This window comes from Engystomops pustulosus, chromosome 5, assembly GCF_040894005.1.
Source record: "Engystomops pustulosus chromosome 5, aEngPut4.maternal, whole genome shotgun sequence".
Taxonomy (NCBI): Eukaryota; Metazoa; Chordata; class Amphibia; order Anura; family Leptodactylidae; genus Engystomops; species Engystomops pustulosus.
The window spans coordinates 190,951,478-190,963,525 of NC_092415.1; the positions used below are offsets into that span (position 1 = coordinate 190,951,478).

The 12,048-nt window shown below is 44.6% G+C and overlaps 1 protein-coding gene across 10 annotated transcripts in view; it reads right to left on the reverse strand.

Annotated features, from left to right (window-relative positions):
- Positions 1-12,048, reverse strand: part of KIAA1217 (KIAA1217 ortholog) — a 421,655-nt gene that overhangs the window by 230,483 nt on the left and 179,124 nt on the right. The window lies entirely within an intron of this gene.

Consider the following 12,048-nt stretch of genomic DNA (forward strand, 5'->3'; position numbering starts at 1 on the left):
TTGCCTGTGTAGTGTGCAGGGGGCGCCAGATCCAGCATTTCTGGTGCACATTCTTCATGAATCTGGCGCCCCCTGCACTGTCCCGACCAGTGTGCACCAACTTTTTTTTTTGGTGCACCTTTAACATCGGGCGTGCAACACAATTCTGTCTAATTTATTTGCCTAATAAATGTGGCGCATGGTCCGACTGAGTAACGGAACGCCTCCTTCAATGCAGAAATTTGTGACAAAGTAGCGCAGCCGCACCACAGAACGGTCGCGTGTGACACAAATGTGGCGCAGAAACTTCTTAAATATATGTGCAAGCAGTTTGCACTAGAAAGAAGGTGCAGAGTCCAACGGAAAACCGGTGCAAAGCCCTTAGTAAATGTGGGCCACGGAGGGAGATTTATCAGAAGAGGTTAAACTGTTCTAGTTTCCCATGTAACCAATCAGAGCTCAGCTTTCATTTTATAAACAGCTGTGGGACAATAATAATTGTCACGGGTGGTCCCGCGATCCATATCGCGGAGTCACCCGTGCCTCTCGCTCCCCGCCTGCGCGCCGCAAGCGCAACTTACGAGTCCCGGCTCCAGTCCTGGCCTCTTCAGTTCCGGCTGCCGCTGCTCCTCCGTCCTCGGCCGCGCGCGCACCAACTTCTGCAGATTTAAAGGGCCAGCGCGCCACTAATTGGCGCTGGCCATTTCAGGTAAACTATTTATTCCTGCCTCTTCCTGTGATCCCTGCAGGATCTTTGTGCCCTGTGCCTTGGAGAAAGCTTTGTTTATGCCGTGTGCTCTTTATGTGATTTTCCGTTGTGACCCTGGTTCTGTTTTTGACTTCGCTCCTTTGCCGCCTGCCTTGACCTATTGCTACTTCTCTGACTCCGATCCTGTGCTGCCCGTCCTGACCTCCTGCCTGTACCCGACTACGAGTTTGCCTGCCGTTTCTGTACCCCGACCTTAGCTGCCATTGCGGACAAGTCACGCCTGTGGAATGACCTGGTGGTACCACGCCGCAGCAAGTCCAACCTGCTTTGCGGCGGGCTCTGGTGAAAACCGGGTACCACTTAGACTCCGGTCCCAGGTGGTGGCTTGTGTCATCGTCCGCAGTGGTCCAGAGGATCCACAACCTCGAACCATGACAATAATAATTCTTTATTTATATAGCGCACACAGAGCTTGCCAAATTGGTCCCTGTCCCCATGGGGCTTACAATCTAAACAACCTACCAGTATGTTTTGGAGTGTGGGAGGAAACTGGAGGACCTGGAGGAAACCCAAGCAAACAATGAAAGCTGAGCTCTGATTGGTTGCTATGATCAACTAGTTCTGCTCTCAGACACTATACTACACTATACTATACTATAATTCATGTGGGGGGGGGGGAACGTATATATTATAATTAAAAAGGGAGGAGCTATATATGTCATTATTTTGGTGGAATCAAATAGTGTTTCGTTATGCAATTATATGCAAAATACAAAAATAAAAACATAAAAATAATAATGAAAAACAGACTTTTCACCCAGTAAGGCTGCAGACTGTGAGCGTGTGTCAGTTAATAGTCTAGCCCCAGGCCATAGGGAGAGGGGGCAGGATTTGGGCTAGACTTCCTGCTCCACTGCCGGAGTCAAAAGGTTTTCAATTGTCTACTAATTGTGTTATAAATAGGATGGGATCATCATGTGTGGAATGTGATGGAGCAGGTCCTATGGAGAGATGGCAGGCGCTGATGTACGACTAACACTACAAATCACCTTGTGATCTTACATCCAATACTTACTATGGGAACACTAAACCCCAAATCTCCACATGGATTTATTAAAGGTGGCGACCAAGGAGCCTGTGTCTGTAGTATGTGGATCACATACATCTCTGGAGTTAGGAGTCAACCATGTGTCACCATATGTATAGAGCAAGTCAGTGACAATTGACCTCTTTGGAAATGCATCCTGTTGTAGAGTCTTAGATAGGTAGTAACAATAATAATAATAATATTTTTTTATTTATATAGCACTCACAGATTACATAGCGCTGCACAGAGCTTCCCAAATCAGTCCCTGTCCCCAATAGGGCTCACAATGTAATCAACCTACAATTATGTTTTTTGGAGTGTGGGAGGAAACCGGAGGACCCGGAGGAAACCCATGTAAAAACACATAGAGAAAATACAAACTCTTTGCAGATGTTGACCTGGATGGGACTTGAACCCAGGACCCCAGCGCATCTGACAAAAGCGACCCCATCTGAAGCATGGAGGGAATTCCCTAATTTGTAAACTGCAAGATTTAGTTGGATCACAAAGTGGAGCAAACAGTCTCTCATTCCAGAAGATCCAGCGCATATCTCTATACATTGTATGACTTAATGATTTTTTTACATATCATGTAATTCTTCATTTGGCCAGTGATGGCGCTGCATGGGAACTGTATTACTGGGTTTTACAGGTTTTGCAATTTCTGCAAAAATACAGATACTCTGAGCTCATCCTACTTTTGAAGAGGGAGCAATTGATCAATAGTTGACCTTAAAAGGTACTCAGTGGTTTTGAACAGACCATACTAAGGAGCAGCCATGGAGTGATGTTTAAGCACAACTTTGTATACAGAGTTATGTGTAACATGACTGTGAAGAATGAACTTTTAATCCAAGGTTGCAGCTCTGAAAGTGCTTCTTATGGGTAGGAGCTACATCTTTAAGAGCTTTCCTTTCCACTGCTTCTCCCATCTGTGCTATATGGCCGCTTGGAACAGGCTCCTGGTTAGAAACTACAGCTGTCACTCATGGTAAAGAGGAGGGGCTATGGAGTAACTCAGTGTATTGAGCAGAAAGCTCTTCAGGATGAAGCACTGCCCCTAAATAACTTTCAGAGTTGCAGACTTGGATTGAATTTTTGCGCAGTCCTGTTGCTACTTTCTATACATATAATACTACGATTAGACAGATCTCCAGAACTACTACCCAATAATTTCTGCAGGTCCGCAAGGTCAAAACCAGGGGTTATTAAGACCACCATGGGTCCTGGGCTGTATGAATAGCATTGCCCCTACAAGTCTGGAATCACTTCCTACATCTGGTACTAGGATCAGCTGCGTGTGGAATAGTGGATGTTTCCCTTCTGCTGCTTTCAATTTACGGTTTCAGGACCTTTGGAGGACCATCAAAGGTCCTGAAAGGGCTCTTGTGTACATGTGTATTAAGAGCAAGAACAGATGTATGAGGATTTCCTTGTCAGTATTAAATTTGGTGGGCGGTTTGGGTGGTCATGGGCCCCCTAGAAGGCTTAGGCCCCAGGCTACTGCCAAAACCTCCTATATTATAATCCACTACTGGTCAAAACCCTTTTAGCAGCCATAAAACTGAAATTTAAAAAAAAAATGTAATTAAATTTTAAGGTAAATAGCCTTTTAATTTTTAATTAAACTCTGCAGATAGTCTCACATTCAGCAATGTTTGTGTTTTAGAGAAAAAAACATTCATGATCAGCAGATCTATAAATGATCCAATTTACCTTGTAGAGCCGTATATTTACATTTATGCAAATTAGAGATGTTGCTGACTGAGTATTGTGGCTCAGTACTGCAGGAATGATTAGGAGGTAATGTGAAAGAACTGTACATGGGGGGTTTGTTATGAAAGCCGGTACAGTGCCAAAGGGGAAAAAGTAGCTTTTTGGGCCTAAAATTGGATTCTAAATTTAGGACTCAATGGGAGTCATTGACTAAGGGCCCAAATCGCATTTTTTTCTGGCAGGTAACCCGAATTTTTCCGTTTTGCGCCGATTTTCCCTAAATTGCTCTGGGGTTTTGGTGCACGCGGTGGGATTGTGGCGCATCGGCGCCGGCATGCACGTGACGGAAATCGGGGGCGTGGCTGTACAAAAACCAACGGATTCGGGAAAAAACGTTGCATTTAAAAAAAAAAGTGTCGCTTGACACGCACTTACCTGCACCCGGCCTGACTTGGTGAACTTCAGTGCACTCCGACGAACTTCAGCGCAGCAGCGACACCTGGAGGACATCGGGGGAACTACCTTAGTGAATCGCCGGAAGACCCGAATCCTCCACACAGAACGCGCCGCTGGAACGCGAATGGACCGGTAAGTAAATCTGCCCCAATAATGTAGTGTGAATCTAGAAGTCTGAACGAAATGTTTAAATCTAAATAAAATTTTCTATGACGTTTGTGAGCCATCTCCCCTGTCTATACCGCCATGAGTGTAGAATCTTATAGTGAGTATATAGAGGGAATATTTATAAATAAATTTGGGACCAGTTTTTGCAGCATTAAACTACCAGTTCCCTCAGGTTGGGTATGAAATATCCTTCTCTATTTTATGTGAAATCTCTTAAAAAAGTCACCTCTAAAGCCATATGCAAATGTGCTTAGAAGAGTCACTTACTTCCTGTGATGAGTCACTGCAGAACCGTCACAACTTCAGATGCCCCTGATTTGGGATTTTTAGCAGCTACACCATTGTTCTTGAGTTATTGTAGAAAATCTTATTATTGTGAGCGACAGAACCAGAGGTACAGGCAGTTGAGGACATAGTTAGGAATGTAAACTACAGCTAAAGATTTTCTAACTATGTCCTGAACTATGTGTGTAGTGTGTGAAAGATGTGCGTGATTTTAAAGATGAGCCTCTTATCTTTACAATGACACCAGAGCCACAGTTCTAGATGCTACAGAGCCCCAGAATCAACAATCTACCTCCAACTTCTAAAAAGTGACTAATTTCATAAAAAAGTGACTCATACCCTTCCTGAGGGGGCTGGTATTTTAGTGGGGTAAAAGCTGGTGACAGGTTTCCTTTATGTCAGTATTTAGAATTAATGATTGTTACAGATACGCTGCTCCCCACCAATCAGAGTTTGCAGCATTGAAGTGAGTACTGTGTCTTAAGGTGCACGGTGCCATACATTGTATAGTGGTCGTGCTCGGTAAAGCAACTCTAGTGGAACTGATCAATCTCACATGTGGGATAACAAAGAGATTTCAGACTGTCAGATCCTCTCAATGAGATTTATTGCGCTGTCATTTATGTCCGATCAATTCTATAACCAGTGAATTCTTACTGTGTAATAAGAGTCACTACCAAGTTCCAAGGTGCAGGATCCTGTCACTCAGAGAATAAACTTTATTGTACTAATAATTGGAAATGGTGCATCACTGAGCAACTACAGAGTAATCAGCTCCACGAGCAGGAGGAGGTTATTAATGATTCCCTTCATCTTCCTGCCATGACACTTCTAAAGAAGCCAAGGGAGAGTCTCTGCGAGGGTTAATGATTAGCCAACGCTATTTCCGATTGGATATTGTGCGGAATGTGTGGCGTGCTTTTTATATTTAGTCTGACCTCTGTATACAATTACAGAAGCCTTCTGCATGTGGACGGACTCAGGATTCACAGAGGGGCTGGTACAGTTTTTGGTTAATGAAAAAGATTCAAACGATCCAGCAGTTTTTTTAATGAAAAAAATTCTTGCTTCTTTATTAAATCATCCTATAAAATCGATCAGCACATAGTGGTCTCCACAAAACAGCAACAGAAACAGGCTGTGGAGACCACTATGTGCTGATCGATTTTATAGGATGATTTAATAAAGAAGCAAGAATTTTTTCATTAAAAAAACCTGCTGGATCGTTTGAATCTTTTTCATTGTCTGCAAAAACCTGCAACCAGAGGGTGTATCCTTTTGCACATTCATGAGGACGGGGAGGATCGTCAAATGCTCGCAGGTGTAAGGATTTCCTTCAAAACACACTTGCCGCATGGACTTTTCTTTTACAACAGTTTTTGGTTAATTATATAATATCACACAGGTGCACGGCTCGTTATTATCCCAGAGAGTAATCAGAGATATGTGTTATAATAAGCCGTGCACCTGTGTGACATCACATGACCAGGGATATAATGAGCCGTGCACCTGTGTGACATCACATGACCAGGGATATAACGAGCCGTGCACCTGTGTGACATCACATGACCAGGGATATAACGAGCCGTGCATCTGTGTGACATCACACGACCAGGGATATAACGAGCCGTGCTCCTGTGTGACATCACATGACCAGGGATATAACGAGCCGTGCTCCTGTGTGACATGACATGACCAGGGATATAATGAGATGTGCACCTGTGTGACATCACAGGACCAGGTAGATGAGGAGCCATGCACCTGTGTGACATCACATGACCAGGGATATAACAAGCCATTCACCTGTATGACATCACATGACCAGGGATATAACAAGCCATGTACCTGTATGACTTCATATGACCAGGGATATAACGAGCCGTGCATCTGTGTGACATCACACGACCAGGGATATAACGAGCCGTGCTCCTGTGTGACATCACATGACCAGGGATATAATGAGATGTGTACCTGTGTGACATCACAGGACCAGGTAGATGAGGAGCCATGCACCTGTGTGACATCACATGACCAGGGATATAACAAGCCGTGTACCTGTATGACTTCATATGACCAGAGATATAAGGAGCCATGCACCTGTGTGACATCACATGACAAGGTCTATAACGAGCCCTACAACTGTGTGATATCACATGACCATAGATATAATGACCCACGCGCATGTGGGACATCACATGACCAGGGAGAGATTTTTATCCACGAGAAGTAAACAATTAAGCTTCCTATAGAATGAAAGCAAGCAGAGATCTAGAAAACCGTATACAGAAAGTATATTGGGAAATTTTTACAACTTTGCATTACAGAAACAATATGAATTTTTTGCAGAAAGTGGACAAACACTTTAACCAGTTCGCCACCGCCCGCCGTGTACTCACGGCGGCGGTCGCGTTCCGATGCATGGAGAGGGCTCGCAGGCTGAGCCCTCTCCATAGCCGGTAAGTCTCTGCTGCATATTGCAGCAAAGGCTTACCTGTAACACCCGCGATGGGTGCCGGCACCGATCGCGGGTTTTTGCTTGCTGATCGCCGCCGGCAGAGCTGCCGGCGGCTTCAAACAGATGACGGCGCATGGGAGCCGCCATCTTTCCGAGGATCGTTGCTCCCCGTGACGTCATCGGGGAGCGGCGATCTGTCGCCATGGTAGCCTCGGGTCTTACGAAGACCCAAAGCTATGTCGGGTTAACCCATTCATTACAATGTGCTATCAGCACATTGTAATGTATGAGGAGTAAAATCTGTAGTATGGCAGTATATGGTATGATCGAACAGACAAGCTAGGGTTAAAGTACCCTAGGGAGTCTGAAAAATAGTTAAAATAAAAATTAAAAAAAGTAAAAAAAAAAAATTATAATAAAAAAACCTAAAAATTCAAATCACCCCCCTTTCCCTAGAACTGATATAAATATAAATAAACAGTAAAAATTATAAACACATTAGGTATCTCCGCGTCCGAAAATGCCCGATCTATCAAAATATAATAAAAAAGTTATAGATTTTTGAAGGTGGGGATTGAAAAATGGAAATGAAAAAAAGGGAAAGGGCCCGGTCCTTAACCGGTTGAGGGCCGTTTAATACAGTGAGGACTTTCCATGACAAAATCCATGGCCTACCTCTGGATGAGACCACATATCTCATTGCTAGAAGAGAAATCTGGCATCCAAATTCTATGTAGAAACAGTTCACACACTATATATACACTCACCGGCCACTTTATTAGGTACACCTGTCCAACTGCTCATTAACACTTAATTTCTAATCAGCCAATCACATGGCGGCAACTCAGTGCATTTAGGCATGTAGACATGGTCAAGACAATCTCCTGCAGTTCAAACCGCGCATCAGTAAGGGGAAGAAAGGTGATTTGAGGTCTTTGAACGTGGCATGGTTGTTGGTGCCAGAAGGGCTGGTCTGAGTATTTCAGAAACTGCTGATCTACTGGGATTTTCACGCACAACCATCTCTAGGGTTTACAGAGAATGGTCCGAAAAAGAAAAAACATCCAGTGAGCGGCAGTTCTGTGGGCGGAAATGCCTTGTTGATGCCAGAAGTCAGAGGAGAATGGGCAGACTGGTTCGAGCTGATAGAAAGGCAGCAGTGACTCAAATCGCCACCCGTTACAACCAAGGTAGGCAGAAGAGCATCTCTGAACGCACAGTACGTCGAACTTTGAGGCAGATGGGCTACAGCAGCAGAAGACCACACCGGGTGCCACTCCTTTCAGCTAAGAACAGGAAACTGAGGCTACAATTTGCACAAGCTCATCGAAATTGGACAGTAGAAGATTGGAAAAACGTTGCCTGGTCTGATGAGTCTCGATTTCTGCTGCGACATTCGGATGGTAGGGTCAGAATTTGGCATCAACAACATGAAAGCATGGATCCATCCTGCCTTGTATCAACGGTTCAGGCTGGTGGTGGTGGTGTCATGGTGTGGGGAATATTTTCTTGGCACTCTTTGGACCCCTTGGTACCAATTGAGCATTGTTGCAACGCCACAGCCTACCTGAGTATTGTTGCTGACCATGTCCATCCCTTTATGAGCACAATGTACCCTGTAACATCTGATGGCTACTTTCAGCAGGATAATGCGCCATGTCATAAAGCTGGAATCATCTCAGACTGGTTTCTTGAACATGACAATGAGGTCACTGTACTCAAATGGCCTCCACAGTCACCAGATCTCAATCCAATAGAGCATCTTTGGGATGTGGTGGAACGGGAGATTCGCATCATGGATGTGCAGCCGACAAATCTGCGGCAACTGTGTGATGCCATCATGTCAATATGGACCAAAATCTCTGAGGAGCTTCCAGCACCTTGTTGTATCTATGCCACGAAGAATTGAGGCAGTTCTGAAGGCAAAAGGGGGTCCAACCCGTTACTAGAATGGTGTACCTAATAAAGTGGCCGGTGAGTGTATATGATGTTAATGAAACCTGGCCATGCCATGGCTATGAATGGCCAATTTGCTGGATTCTCCTCCGAACCCCAAATCCAAACTACCAGGTTCTCTCATCTCTAAACCTGACAATAAAAGGTTACTGTATGGTTTGGCGGATTTCCTTAGCGCGTATCGGCGCAGGCAGCGGCTGGTCACTGACTAGTGCACATTACATTACATGCTGAGAATCTGGAGAAGCGAATGGCTGAGCAATAAATAGAACATCAGAAGCAATTCCATTCTATATCCAGAAAAGTATCTCATGAACACAACATCACAGCTCAGGATTTGTTCATTACAAAGCAAATCCCATAAACAGAAGATAAGGAAAGTACATGCAATTATTCTTCACAGATATTAATATCATTCTATTCCCGGCTGCCAGCGCTGTTTAACTTATCAATGTCCTGGATGACTAGAACTAAAACTATAAAAATGGATCTTCAGAAGGAGTTGTGTCACTAAAAAAGTGCAGATTACAGTTCATGAGAATATCAAGGGGCAGGAGCTGTGCCATAGGTCAGGAGCACATTGTCATAGTAAGGGGTAGAGTAAGACCACCATGTGCCCTGGGCTGTATGAATATTATACTCCCTTCTTGTCTGGAATCACTTCCTTCAATCAAACTTCATGTGGAATGGAGGATGCTTCCATTCCGGCTGCTTTCAGTTTGTGGTTTTAGGACCTTTGCAGGACCTTTCAGTCCTGAAATGGCTCTGGTGTACATGTGTATTTAGAGCAGAAACAGATGTACGAGGATTTCATGGGTGAAGGTTCCCCACAGTATCAATTTGGTGGGTGGTTTGAGTGACCATGGGCCCCCTTGAAGACTCGGGCCCCAGGCTACCGCCCCAAACGCCTGTATTATAATCCACTACTGGTCATAGCATATGGTGCATCCCAGATATTGCCCAAGAAATCCCAAAGATATAATACAGTACAGCACAAAATACCACCCAGAAACATCACAAGAAATAATACAGGCCAGATTATAAATTATTATATATATCTCTAACCAGGGAAGAATTTATAATACAGATCCCAGACCAAACAATGAATAATAATACAGATCCCAGACCAAACAATGAATAATAATACAGATCCCAGTCAATGAATAGAGATAAGATATTATTGATGAATACAAACCACAAACAGGATGAATAATAATACAGACCCTAAGTAATAATTCAGACCAAAATATCAGGAGATTAATACAGATTTTTGTCAGTCAATAAATACTAATAATATATATGTACCTGTATATGTATGATGAACACAAACCAGGTCAGAGGGTAGATAATAATACAGACCCCAGGCCAAACAATGTATAATACCGATTCCAGACAATAAAGAATAGCAGAGAATGAATAATGATGCAGGGCCCAGAACAGAGACGCAATAATAAAACCCTCAGACCAGACCGTTACTAATAATACAAATCCTACTGTAGTAGTTTAATATTAATGCAGGACCCAGATCAGAGAACAAACCTTAGACCAGGCAATATTTAATGATATAGATCCTCAGATGTAACAATGGGGGGAGGGTTATCACAGCTTGTATACCTGAAAACGTGGAAGCCGTGATTTAGTTGCAATTCCCGACGCAGAGTTGGAACTTGTGACTTCTCGGCCCTTTACGTTGGGTGGGCGAGGAGGGAGCGGTGTTGGGCCATGCAGGCAGGGCCGGATTAAAGGAGGGGCCCCTGGGGCTCGAGCCCCGGGGCCCCCACCACTTTCACTTTTTAAGGGGCTGAGCTGAGTCGCTGACTGTCTCTATGCGCAATGCGCAGCGGCCTATGGCCGCAGGCAACGGACATAGGGGTCTGGGATGTGAGCTGTGTCAGTGAGACACAGCTACCTTTGCTGGGGGAGATCGCTGAGATCGCCATTTTCTACAGGGGACTGGCGGCTAAAGTCTACAGGGGGCTGGTGGCTGTATACTACAGGGGTCTGGCAGGCTATATACTACAGGGGGCTGGCAGGCTACATACTACAGGGGGCTGGCAGGCTACAGAGGGCTGGCAGGCTATATACTACAGGGGGCTGGTAGGCTATATACCTCCTTAAACATTGTTGGAAGGGCCCCTGCCAGTTTGCCCCCAGGGGCCCCCACCACCCTTAATCAGGCCCTGCATGCAGGCCAGGGAGCAGACCTAGAAGTGCCCCACTTACTCAGCGCATTGCAGACGCCCCCTGTCCAGCAGGGCAACATGGCCAACATCACTGGCGCACTTAGGGCAATTTTACCATCAGCTGGTACTGATATATAATGATATAGATCTTCTAGATCAGACAAATGATTATAGTGCAGACCATGGATCCTACATTTGTCTTACTGATTTCTGTGATCCTAAGGACTTTCTTTTGCAAATGGGTTTCTCAGTCTCTTTGAACTCCAGCCCAAGTGGATGATGGATTGTTAAGTAGTAGGGATATCTTGGCCCCAACCCTGCTTACACATGGGGCTGGTTAGAGATTGGGTATTGATGCTACTGTTATTATTGAGTGAGACTAAGTTATAACAAACTTGTATGTGCTAGAGCTGTATGAACACCATCCTGCAACTTTACCTAAAAGTGATCCCATGGCATCACTCCTCAATCTGTAAATATACTCACATTGCTGCGAGCCTTTGTATGATAGAACCTCAGTAGTCTACAGAGCACATCTTCAGGAGTAAATCCATGGTGGCTGCTGCTCTTGGTTGCCTCTTGAAGCGCACAACAGCGAGAAAGCCACTTCACAAGACTCTCCATAAGATGACATTTTCATTCTTTGCACAGAATCAACAGAGCCTAGTACTCAGCCTCTTCTATGCTGTGTATTTATCACTGGCAACAAGACAGATGGATGCTGTCACAGAAATCACAAGAAAACTCAAGCAGAAGACAAGACGTCCTGAAGAGCGTTCTTCAAAAAGTCAGAAGGAGTCACAATCACCTTGATAATAATGTAAGGCAGTACTGTATTGGGCCGGGGTGCCTTGGGCCCACCAGATTAAATTATTTTAATTACCCCTCCTTCTTTATTCCCTATCGACCTTATTAGCCTCCAATTTTGGATGTCTTCAGCTGTATTTCTGGCAGCCAGTATTGGATAAAAGGCTGGGCCCACCGGAGGATCCTCTGATTCTCCGGTGGGCCAGTCCGACACTGCATAACGGTAATCTCAGCTAAGTACTATACA